Source organism: Oncorhynchus keta, chromosome 10 (assembly GCF_023373465.1).
Source record: "Oncorhynchus keta strain PuntledgeMale-10-30-2019 chromosome 10, Oket_V2, whole genome shotgun sequence".
NCBI lineage: Eukaryota > Metazoa > Chordata > Actinopteri > Salmoniformes > Salmonidae > Oncorhynchus > Oncorhynchus keta.
In genome coordinates this window covers 66,504,466-66,515,360 of record NC_068430.1, presented here as the reverse complement: position 1 = coordinate 66,515,360, position 10,895 = coordinate 66,504,466, and the positions used below count along the sequence as shown (strand labels likewise).

At 42.1% G+C, this 10,895-nt stretch overlaps 1 long non-coding RNA gene across 1 annotated transcript; it reads left to right on the top strand.

Annotated features, from left to right (window-relative positions):
* The first annotated feature begins 911 nt into the window (after window positions 1-911).
* LOC118389268 (uncharacterized) lies at window positions 912-10,855 on the top strand. The gene is made up of 4 exons (XR_004826701.2): window positions 912-946; window positions 7,328-7,521; window positions 9,604-9,719; window positions 9,878-10,855. It is a non-coding gene; the product is annotated as an uncharacterized LOC118389268 (long non-coding RNA).
* The last annotated feature ends 40 nt before the right edge of the window (window positions 10,856-10,895 follow it).

Below are 10,895 nucleotides of genomic sequence, written 5' to 3'. Positions count from 1 at the left end.
TGTTTACAAGAAATGTGTGGAGTGGTTGAAAAACAAGTTTTAATGACTCCAACCTAAGTGTATGCAAATTTCTGACTTCAACTGTATATGTATGCAAATATATTTCATGGTCGCATACTGTAATATGTCCCTTTTGACAGTATTGCATCAGCTGAATGATAACTGATGTAATTTACTCATGTTCTTTGCTAAAATGTCACTACCAGACCTTAATGAGATCACCAGCATCCTGCGAGTTACTGCATTGAGTACAGAGGGAGATTGTCAGGGTTTCTTTAACGCCAAGCACGAGATGAAAACTCCCAGAAAGCTGAAAACTCCTAATAACTCTTATATGGCTCTATCATATGGCCAATTAAATATTATTTCTAGAATGTGTTTTTCCCATTGTTCCATTCATTGCCACCAGGTGGCATTATCTCATTTAAATATCTTTGGGTAGCCCAATTAAAAGTGAAAATAATCTCATTTGAGTAAATTGAAAACAGATTGGTACAGTTACATAAGTGACATCAGGGAAAATAAGATTTGCTTCAACAGCTATTATAAAGGTATTTTAGCTCCATTGTATACTCCCAGGACCACAAGCCATAAATGTTCTCTGTACTCTAAGACAGGTTTAAAGTTCATGTTCTGTAGACCTATGACACTGACGCTACATGATACATTTGGCTGTGGATTAAATCTAGATGTCAATGCATTTCAGGACACTATCATAATTTAGGGTCCATTGCTGTCCTCTAAAAAGTTTAAAAGAAACACCTTTGCAGATTGTATCAGGCCAACACACATACAGTACCATACATTATATGAGAATGACACTCATGGGAGTTTCACTTACTCAAACATGTTCTCAGAGCAGAACGGATTATGATTGGTCGCATCAGGCACCCAATGAAAATGGAGAGGAGGTGGGAGGAGGCACAGTGGCGACTCTCCATTCACGGTAGGTCGGGCAGAGCAAGAAGAAAATTAGCCTTTTTTTGCATGCTATTTTGCCATAAATACGTGTCACATATCAGTTTGCGAACAATGTAAAAAATATATATATAATTTAATTAATCAAGCCGCATACAAACATGGTCTCTTTTTTATTTTCTTGAGTAAGGCAGCTCCAAAATGCAGGTGTTCCAGGCCTAGCTCAGTGCTTTCTGTGGTGGTGGGGCATGCTAAGCAGACAATAGGAGCATTGCGCCGTGATTGGCTCAGTGTTCTGTCACTCATGGGGACCTTACGTAATCGCCAAGCTTAAGTCCTTAGAAAGGGTAGATAGCCCTTTGGGTTCTGCCATAGAGTTAAATTAGAAGTGCCCTTCCAAGAAGGCTCAAGGTCATTGGCCACAGAAATGACATGAAATCACGTTATATGTACAGTAGCTTTGATTGGACTCATCATGTCAACATCTTACTTTCACAATCTTAGCCAGCAGTCATCATCATGAATCAAGTCTACTGGCAAATCCTTTTTATTCCTTGTCGTATGAAGAGAAATAATGAAGAGAAAATATAGACAAAAAGTATTGGTGCTCATTGGCCACTGGACGTAAACATTACACAACAATTTTGGTAGATCGCAAATTCAACAATGAGTGTTTTGTAAGGAATCGGTGACAGTGGCTAACTGCAAGCATTGCAACTGGGAAGTCGGGAATAAACAGCCCAAACTGGGAAAATACGTTTTGAACGGTCATACAACTCGGAATTGTAAATCCAGCATCTTTCTCTTTGATGACACAATTTGCCCACGAAGGACCGCCGCGCCACTTTCCTGTTCAAGCACATCACAACAACGTGAGCCCAAAAATGTCTTATGCTGCTTCATAAATTACGTAGGATGCCAGAGAGATATATATCCTGTAGCTAAGAAGGTAATACTAGGTGTATGTGTAGTAAGCTAATATTAACTAGAAAAACTCATTTTAGGACTCATTTTTTACATGTAGTATTTAATCAATACTTTCGACTAACTGGAAACAGGACATTAATGCACCAAATGAAGAACTTGCTATATTCAAATGAACTTGTTTTGCTTATTTGCTGATCGCTCCTGCAAAATTGCGTGTCTTTTTGAGACACAGAGTAGGTGAACGGAGATATCCGCATGTGTGGTTCCCACCAAGAAGCATGGAGGAGGAGGTGTGATGGTGTGGGGGTTCTTTGCTGGTGACACTGTCAGTGATTTATTTAGAAGTCAAGTCACACTTAACCAGCATGGCTACCAAAGCATTCTAAGGCGATACGCCATCCCATCTGGTTTGCGCTTAGTGGGACTATTGTTTGTTTTTTAACAGCACAATGACCCAACACACCTCCAGGCTCTATAAGGGCTATTTGACCAAGAAGGAGAGGGATGGAATGCTGTATCAGATGACCTGGCCTCCACAATGACCTTATCTCAACCCAATTGAGATGGTTTGGGATGAGTTGGACTGCAGAGTGAAGGAAAAGCAGCCAACAAGTGCTCAGCATATATGGGTACTCCTTCAAGCATTTTGGAAAAACATCCCAGGTGAAGCTGGTTCAGAGAATGCCAAGATTGTGCAAAGCTGTCAAGGCAAAGGGTGGCTACTTTGAAGAATCTAAAATATATTTAATTTGTTTAACAAGTGTTTGGATACTACAGTACATGATTCCATATGTGTTATTTCATAATCTTGATGTCTTCACTATTATTCTACAATGTAGAAAATAGTCAAATTAAAGAAAAACCCCTGAATGAGTTGGTGTGTCCAAACTTTTGACAGGTACTGTAAGTATTCACACCCCTGAGTTTGTCACTTCCGCCGAAGTTGGTGCCTCTCCTTGTTCAGGTGGCGTTCGGCGGTCGTCGTCACTGGCTTTCTAGCTGCCACCGATCTACGTTTCTGTTTCCATTTGTTTTGTCTTCATTGTACACACCTGGTACCCATTACGTTATAATTATTTCCCTATTTAACCCTCTGGTTCCTATGATGTTTTGTGCGTGATTGTTCCTTGTCTAGTGTTTTCAGTCCTCTGTGTTATGGTGTGTTTTCCCTGCGTGGAATTTATGGTTGATTACTTTCCGAGTAAAGCACGTTATTTTACTCAGTTCTGTGTCCTGCGCCTGACTCTGTACTCACCTCTGCATACTGATACATGACAGAGTCAATAGTTTGTAGAAGCACCTTTGGCAGTGATTACAGCTGTGAGTCTCTAAGATCTTTCTACTCCTCGATTGTGCAATATTTGCCCATTATTCTTTTCAGAATTCTTCAAGCTCTGTCAAATTGGTTATTGATCAACTCCAGTGTATATTTGGCCTTGTGTTTTAGGTTATTTTCCTGCTGAAAGGTGAATTTGTCTCCCAGTGTCTGTTGAAAAGCAGACTTAACCAGATTTTCCTTTAGGATTTTGCATATGCTTAGCTCGTTTCCGTTCATTTTGATCACACAAAACTCCCAGTCCTTGTCGATGACAAGCATACCCATAAAGTTTATGCAGCCACCACAATGCTTGAAAATATGAAGAGTGGTACTCAGTGATGTGTTGTGTTTGCTTTACCTCAATCATAATGCTTTCTATTAAGGACATAAGGTTCGTTGTAAGTTAACAAGCTAGCTTGCTAGTAAATACTTTTGCTGCTCTAAGTGAAGTTTGAGTCAACTGAATCTCTAAGAGCAGAACTGTCAGTACGAGCCATCAACACAGTCAGTTCCACATTCCTCTTTCCACATTTGCCTTACATGATTGTATTCCCTATTAATGATGTTGTGTACTTGTGACCCATGTGAAATGCACTTAAAATAAAACTTTAGTTACTAACATGTCATTATATCCTGACTGTAAAACATTCATTATTGAGTTGGTGAGGATCAGATGATATATGTTGGGTCGTCTTTTTTTCTCCTAGGCATGTAACGAGCTGGGTCAGATCTGGATGTAGTCAGGTGTGAGTGAGCACGCCATGTTTGAACACGTCCGGCTCATCATAGAGAGGTTTTGTGCAGATCTTGTGTAGTAGTAATTCAGCAGTACTTTTTCATGAGGGAGACCGCCTGCTTCGACTGTATGTTACAACACACACTAACTCTATAAGTAATTGTTTTCTAAATCTGATAAAGCCTGAGAGGATCTGCAGAGAACAATGGGAGTAGGATTCAATCTTAATCCTGTATTGATGCTTTGCCTTTTTGATGGTTCATCTGCAGGCGTAGCGCGATTTCTTATATAAGCTTTCCGGATTAGTGTCCCGCTCATTGAAAGTGGCAGCTCTAGCCTTTAGCTCGATGTGGATGCTGCCTGTAATCCATGGCTTCTGGTTAGGATATGTACGTGCGGTCACTGTGGGGATGACGTCGTCAATGCACTTATTGATGAAGCCGACGACTGAGATGGTATTTGGATGAATCCCGGAACATATTCCAGTCTGTGCTAGCAATGCAGTTTTGTAGCGTAGCATCAGCGTCATCTGACCACTTTGGTATTGAGCTAGTCACTGATACTTCATGCTTTAGTTTTTGCTTGTAAGCAGGAATCAGGAGGATATAATTATGGTCAGATTTTCCAAATAGAGGGAGAGAGAGAGCTTTGTATGCGTCTCTGTGGAGTAAAGGTGGTCCAGAGTTGTTTTTTGTTTTTTCTTCTTATATATATATATGCCATTTAGCAGACGCTTTTATCCAAAGCGACTTACAGTCATGTGTGCATACATTCTACGTATGGGTGGTCCCGGGGATCGAACCCACTACCCTGGCGTTACAAGCGCCATGCTCTACCAACTGAGCTACAGAATTGCGCATGTGACATGCTGGTAGAAATCTATTAAAATGGATTTAAGTTTGCCTGCATTAAAGTCCCCTGCCAATAGGAGCGTTGCTTCTGGATGAGCCTTTTTTTGTTTGCTTTTGGCCTTATACAGCTTGTTGAGTGCGGTCTTAGTGCCAGCATCAGTTTGTGGTGGTAAATAGACAGGTACGAATAATATAGAAGAGAACTCTCTCGGTAGATAGTGTGGCCTACAGCTTATCATAATGTACTCTACCTTTCATTTATTTTTTATTTCACCTTTATTTAACCAGGTAGGCCAGTTGAGAACAAGTTCTCATTTACAACTGCGAACCTGGCCAAGATAAAGCAAAGCAGTGCGACAACAACAACAGAGTTACACATAAACAAACGTTTATAATACAATAGAAACATATATATACAGTGTGTGCAAATGTAGAAGAGTAGGGAGGTATAAGGCAATAAATTGGCCATAGAGGCGAAATAATTACAATTGACCATTAACACTGGAGTGATAGATGTGTAGATGATGATGTGGAAGTAGAGATACTGGGGTGCAAAAGAGCAAGAGGATAAATAACAATATGGGGATGAGGTAGTTGGGTGTGCTATTTACAGATTGGCTGTGTACAGGTACAGTGATCGGTAAGCTGCTCTGACAGCTGATGCTTAAAGTTAGAGAGGGAGATATACGACTCCAGCTTCAGTGATTTTTGCAATTAGTTCCAATCATTTGCAGCAGAGAACTGGAAGGAAAGGCGGCCAAAGGAAGTGTTGGCTTTGAGGATGACCAGGTAAATAGAACTGCTGGAGCATGTGCTATGGGTGAGTGTTGCTATGGTGAAAGCCTTGGCCAGGTCAATGAAGACGGCTGCACACTCATTCATATATCTTTATGTACATATTCTTTATCCCTTTACACTTGTGTGTATAAGGTAGTAGTTTACTTGTTGGTTATTACTGCATTGTCGGAACTGGAAGCACAAGCATTTCGCTAGACTCGCATTAACATCTGTTAACCATGTGTATGTAACAAATAAAAATGGATTTGATTTGACCAGTGAGCTGAGATAAAGCGGGGCTTTACCTAGCAAAGACTTATAGATGACCTGAAGCCAGTGGGTTTGGTGACAAAAATGTAGTTAGGACCAGCCAACGAGAGCATACAGGTCGCAGTGATGGGTAGTATATGGGGCTCTGTATACTGTGATAGACTACATCCAGTTTGTTGAGTAGAGTGTTGGGGGCTATTTTGTAAATGGCATCGCCGAAATCAAGGATCGGTACGATAGTCAGTTTTACGAGGGTATGTTTGGCAGCATGACTGAAGGAGGCTTTGTTGCGAAATAGGAAGCCGACTCTAGATTAAATTTTGGATTGGAGATGCTTAATGTGAGTCTGGAAGGAGAGTTTACAGTCTAACCAGACACCTAAGTATTTGTAGTTGTCCACATATTCTAAGTCAGAACCGTCCAGAGTAATGATGCAAGTCGGGTGGGCGGGTGTGGGCAGCAATCAGTTGAAGAGCATGCATTTAGTTTTACTAGCATTTAAAAGCAGTTAAAGGCCACGGAAGGAGTGTTGTATGGCATTGAAGCTCGTTTGGAGCTTTGTTAACACAGTGTCCAAAGAAGGGCCAGATGTATACAGAATGGTTTGTCTGCGTAGGGGTGGATCAGAGAATCACCAGCAGCAAGAGCAACATCATTGATAGATTTACAGAGAAAAGAGTCGGCCCGAGAGTTGAACCCTGTGGCACCCCCATAGAGACTGCCAGAGGTACGGACAACAGGCCCTCTTGACTTGACACACTGAACTCTATCTGAGAGGGAGTTGGTGAACCAGGCGAGGCAGTCATTTGAGAAACCAAGGCTATTGAGTCTGCCGATAAGAATGCAATGATTGACAGAGTCGAAAGCCTTGGCCAGGTCAATGAAGACGGCTGCACAGTACTGTCTTTTATCGTTGGTGGTTATGATACCTCAGGCGAGACTTCTTTAATATTAGACATTGAGCAGAAGCTGTTATTGACAAATAGACACACTTCTCCGCCACTCGTCTTATCAGACAGAGCTTCATTGTCTTGCCGATGCATGGAATATCCCGCCAGCTCTTTTCTATCCATGTTGTCGTTCAGCCACAACTCTGTGAAACATTTTTAATGTTCCGTTGGTAGGAAAATCTTGCACGTTGGCCAATAGAACAGATGGTAGCAGAGGTTTACTCACTCGTCTATGAATTTTCTGAAGGCAGAATGACAGAGATTTGGGCTCATTCTTGAGAAAGCAGTATATCCTTTGCGTCGGAATCGTTAAAGAAAAAACCTTTGCCCAGTTCGAGGTGTGTAATCGCTGTTGTGATGTTCCAGAAGTAATTTTCGGTCATAAGAGACGGTAGCAGCAACATTATGTACAAAATAAGTAAAACAATAAGTTACAAACAATGCGAAAAACTAACAAAATAGCACAGTTGGTTAGGAGCCCGTAAAACTGCAGCCACCCCCTCCGGAGCCTTACTCGCTACATCCAATGATTTTGATCATGTTGTTATGTTAAACTGTCTCTCCCTACTGTGTTTTTCAGGGCAGCCAAAGTGTTCCCGACTGTGCCCCTCAAAAACCTAGCTGTCATTCACATTTAGAGGAGGGAGTACGAGACTGCAGAGTAGGAGATAGCCCTGCACATCAGGATGAGAGCCTGGATCCCCCTCCCTGGCCTACAGTACACCCTCAAACACCTGGGCCTGCTCTAAAAATGCAGGGAAGGTTGAGAAGATGGTATGGTTTCAACTCAAGATGCCATGGTGCTGTTGCATATAATCCAATTAAGCCAAGTCTTAGACACATTTTATTTTTACATTTTAAAGGAGAAGTTAACTTTTTTACAACCAAATCTGTATTTTGGATGCAAATGGCATGCTTGTAGAAGTGAAGAATAGAAATAGAAGTGTACAGACTGTTATAGAGGTGTACAGACCGCCGCACTTGTTTTTGAGAAACTTACTCCAACCAGCGATACATTTCCTCATCCTTGTTGTGAATGGGGGAGCCAAAAAAACATGAACAATGGCTCTACATCTGCATTGCTTACTGTTTGGGGTTTTAGGCTGGGTTTCTGTATCGCACTTTGTGACATCGGCTGATGTAAAAAGGGCTTTATAAATACATTTGATTGATTGATTAATAACACCCAAATATGTCCTCTTAAAAACGAAAACACTCTCAGTATATTGCTGTGTGTCTTTAGATGTTGTACACATGAAATTGTGCCATTCCGAACTTTATCCGCAACATTACACCATTTTGTGTGCCAGCTGTTCCATTCTCCGTGTAGCCTGCTGCTTGAATGGATGGAGAGGTATCGCTCTAGTCACAACATAATGTTACGAAAAAAGTTCTGAATGACACAATTTCATGTGTACAACATCTAAAGACCGGCGTCAAAATACTGAGAGCTGTGTCTCCTGAGTGGCGCAGTGGTCTAAGGCACTGCTTTGCAGTGCTAGCTGTACCACTAGAGATTCTGGGTTCGAGTCCAAGCTCTTTCACAGCCGGCCGTGACCAGGAGACCCATAGGTTGGCATACAATTGGCCCAGCGTTGTAAGGGGAGGGTTTTGCTGGCAGGGATATCCTTGTCACATCTCGCACTAGTAACTCCTGTGGCAGGCCGGGCTCAGTGCACGCTGACACAGTCGCTAGCTGTACGGTGTTTCCTCCAACGCTGGTTAAGTGGGCATTGTGTCAAGATGCACGGCTCTCGACCTTTGCCTCTCCCGAGTCCGTACGGGAGTTACAGCGATGAGACAAGACTGTAACTACCAATTCGATACCGTGAAAAAGTGGTAAAAAAATAAATAATTACTTTGCTGTTTCTAAAAGGAATTTTGGGGGATTTTGGAGCCTTTGTTCATGTTTATACACAGCTCCCATACTGCAGAACAAGCAATGAGGAAGTTTCTCAAAACCAAGTGAAATCACTAAAACAGTGTCTGGACCCTTCTATAACATGCCATATACATCAAAAATAGAGATTTGGTTCAGAATATGTGAACCACTCCTTTTAACATTGTTATTGATTTTACAGACCCAATAAACAAAGTGAACACCACACAATGCTCCATGCCACAATCAAATAAACACAAAACATATAAAGACAATGGAATAAGTACTTTTGTCAAGTCCTCGTCTAAAGAGAGTATACGTTAAAATTGCATTTAGTCCACTCCAGATGTAGGCTTGATCTGAGTCTGTGCAACCATCCCATGTCTGGTAGCGTTATGTGCATTACTGTTTGGCAGTTAGCCTAGAGACCTTGAATTCTATTAGCTTGTAGCTTGTGTGCAATCCTGACCTGTGAAGCTGACAGAGAAGATGTGTGTTGTCCAGGGAAAGCTGAAGAAGTTTATTCCTATGCATATAGCTCGCTCTGGACATCAGGGAGAAGAAGAGTTTTGGCCCCAAACACCCCAGTATGGCCACATTATTGTTCCACCTGGCTATACTCTGCTGCAAAGTGCTGAGAGGACCAACAGTGCTAACAGTTCACTGCATACCAGACACGGGTTCAAATGAGTTTTCCAGGAGTGCCAGATGTACGGGGTTTGCTGTTTTGGGTCTTGTTTTGGTTTATTAAACCAGGCAAGCTCAAACAGGCACAGATAAAGTGTTTGAAATGATTTTTCACATTAAACCCAGGTCTGCTGCATGCATATTAGGGAAAGATGGGAACTGCTGGAAAGCATACAGCATGTGTATGGTTTGATTTGATTTCCCAGCTTAATTTGACTTCAAATCAGACTGTTTCTCCTTAATTCTATCTGGACATTGGTCTGACTGTGTGTTATTTGTGTGTCTGACAGAAAAAGCACAGTGAGGCGCTGCCCCTGTATAAACAGGCTATGAGAGTGTATGAGGACAGTCTGGGATGCTCACACCCACAGGTCGGAGAGACACTGAAGAACCTAGCTGTACTCAGGTGAGTACACACACCATCTTAGTGTTAATATACATACAGTACTATAAGCTGAACGACTAGTTTTATCATCATTGTCATCAACCCCATATCTCTTTCTGAGCCTTATTTTCTCTCTTCATCTTCCTCTCCTCCCTCCCTCCTCCCTCTCTTTCCCCCAGCTATGTGGAGGAAAGCAGCAGAGCTCAACAATCCATGGAGATCAAATAGGCGGAGCAGTCTCTGGTTTGTGGAAGGGACATGTCGACACTCGTCCCCACTGGACGAGTGTCGACATGGGCCTTTAGCCTGCGAGGGCCCACACCTCTCCCACATGCCCCCAGGTGACCCCTCTCTATTCCGCCCCTTCCAAGAACACAGGTGGTGGATCTCATTTTGCCTTTCATTGATCCTGTGTGTCCATTTCCTCGTCTCCTTCTAGAAATGCATTGGTGGAGAAGGTCAGAGGGAGGGACCTTGCATCTTCTCCTCGAATGCATTTTCAGGAAAGGATAGAGGACATGAAGAATCAAGGAAGTACAATTGAAGGCCATCCATGGTTCGCAATCTGCTTTCCTGAGAATAACAACGTCCATCACACTCTGAATAGTTTGTTATGCTGCTTTGAGATGGAACAGTGTAGTGGTGTCGCCTGTCAAGAGTACTGTAGCTAACTTATAAAATAAATTATGCTTTAATGTCTGTTCAATGGCTATATTGTTAAGTGTTCAAAAAATAAATATATATTATAAATGTAATCATGATGTAACGTCTGCTTCCAGCTCACACTCTCAAACACATAGATAACCTGAATGCAGCTCACTCTCCAGATCCCAATCACCGGAATTCTGATCACCTGTTCACACACCTGTATGTCATTATCACACACAATTTAGTTCAGTTCTTTGCACCCAATCATTGTAGGTATTGTTTGTTTTGTGACACACTTCTAGCCGGAGCGCTGGTTTTCCTGTAATATACTCCTCCCCTGTACTTTCCTGTTATCAACCTATTGCCTGATCTTCTGGATGATGTTAAATAGCTTTTTCCCTGCTTGTACTGTTGCCTTTTTGGACCTCCTGTGTTTGACCTGCCTGACCCTGGACTCAGCTACCTGCCTCCTCCTGTGGTCCTTTACAATAAATACCTGCTGCGCCCTGTGCTTGAAACCAGCTCTCTCTCTCCCATCGTGTTTATTAC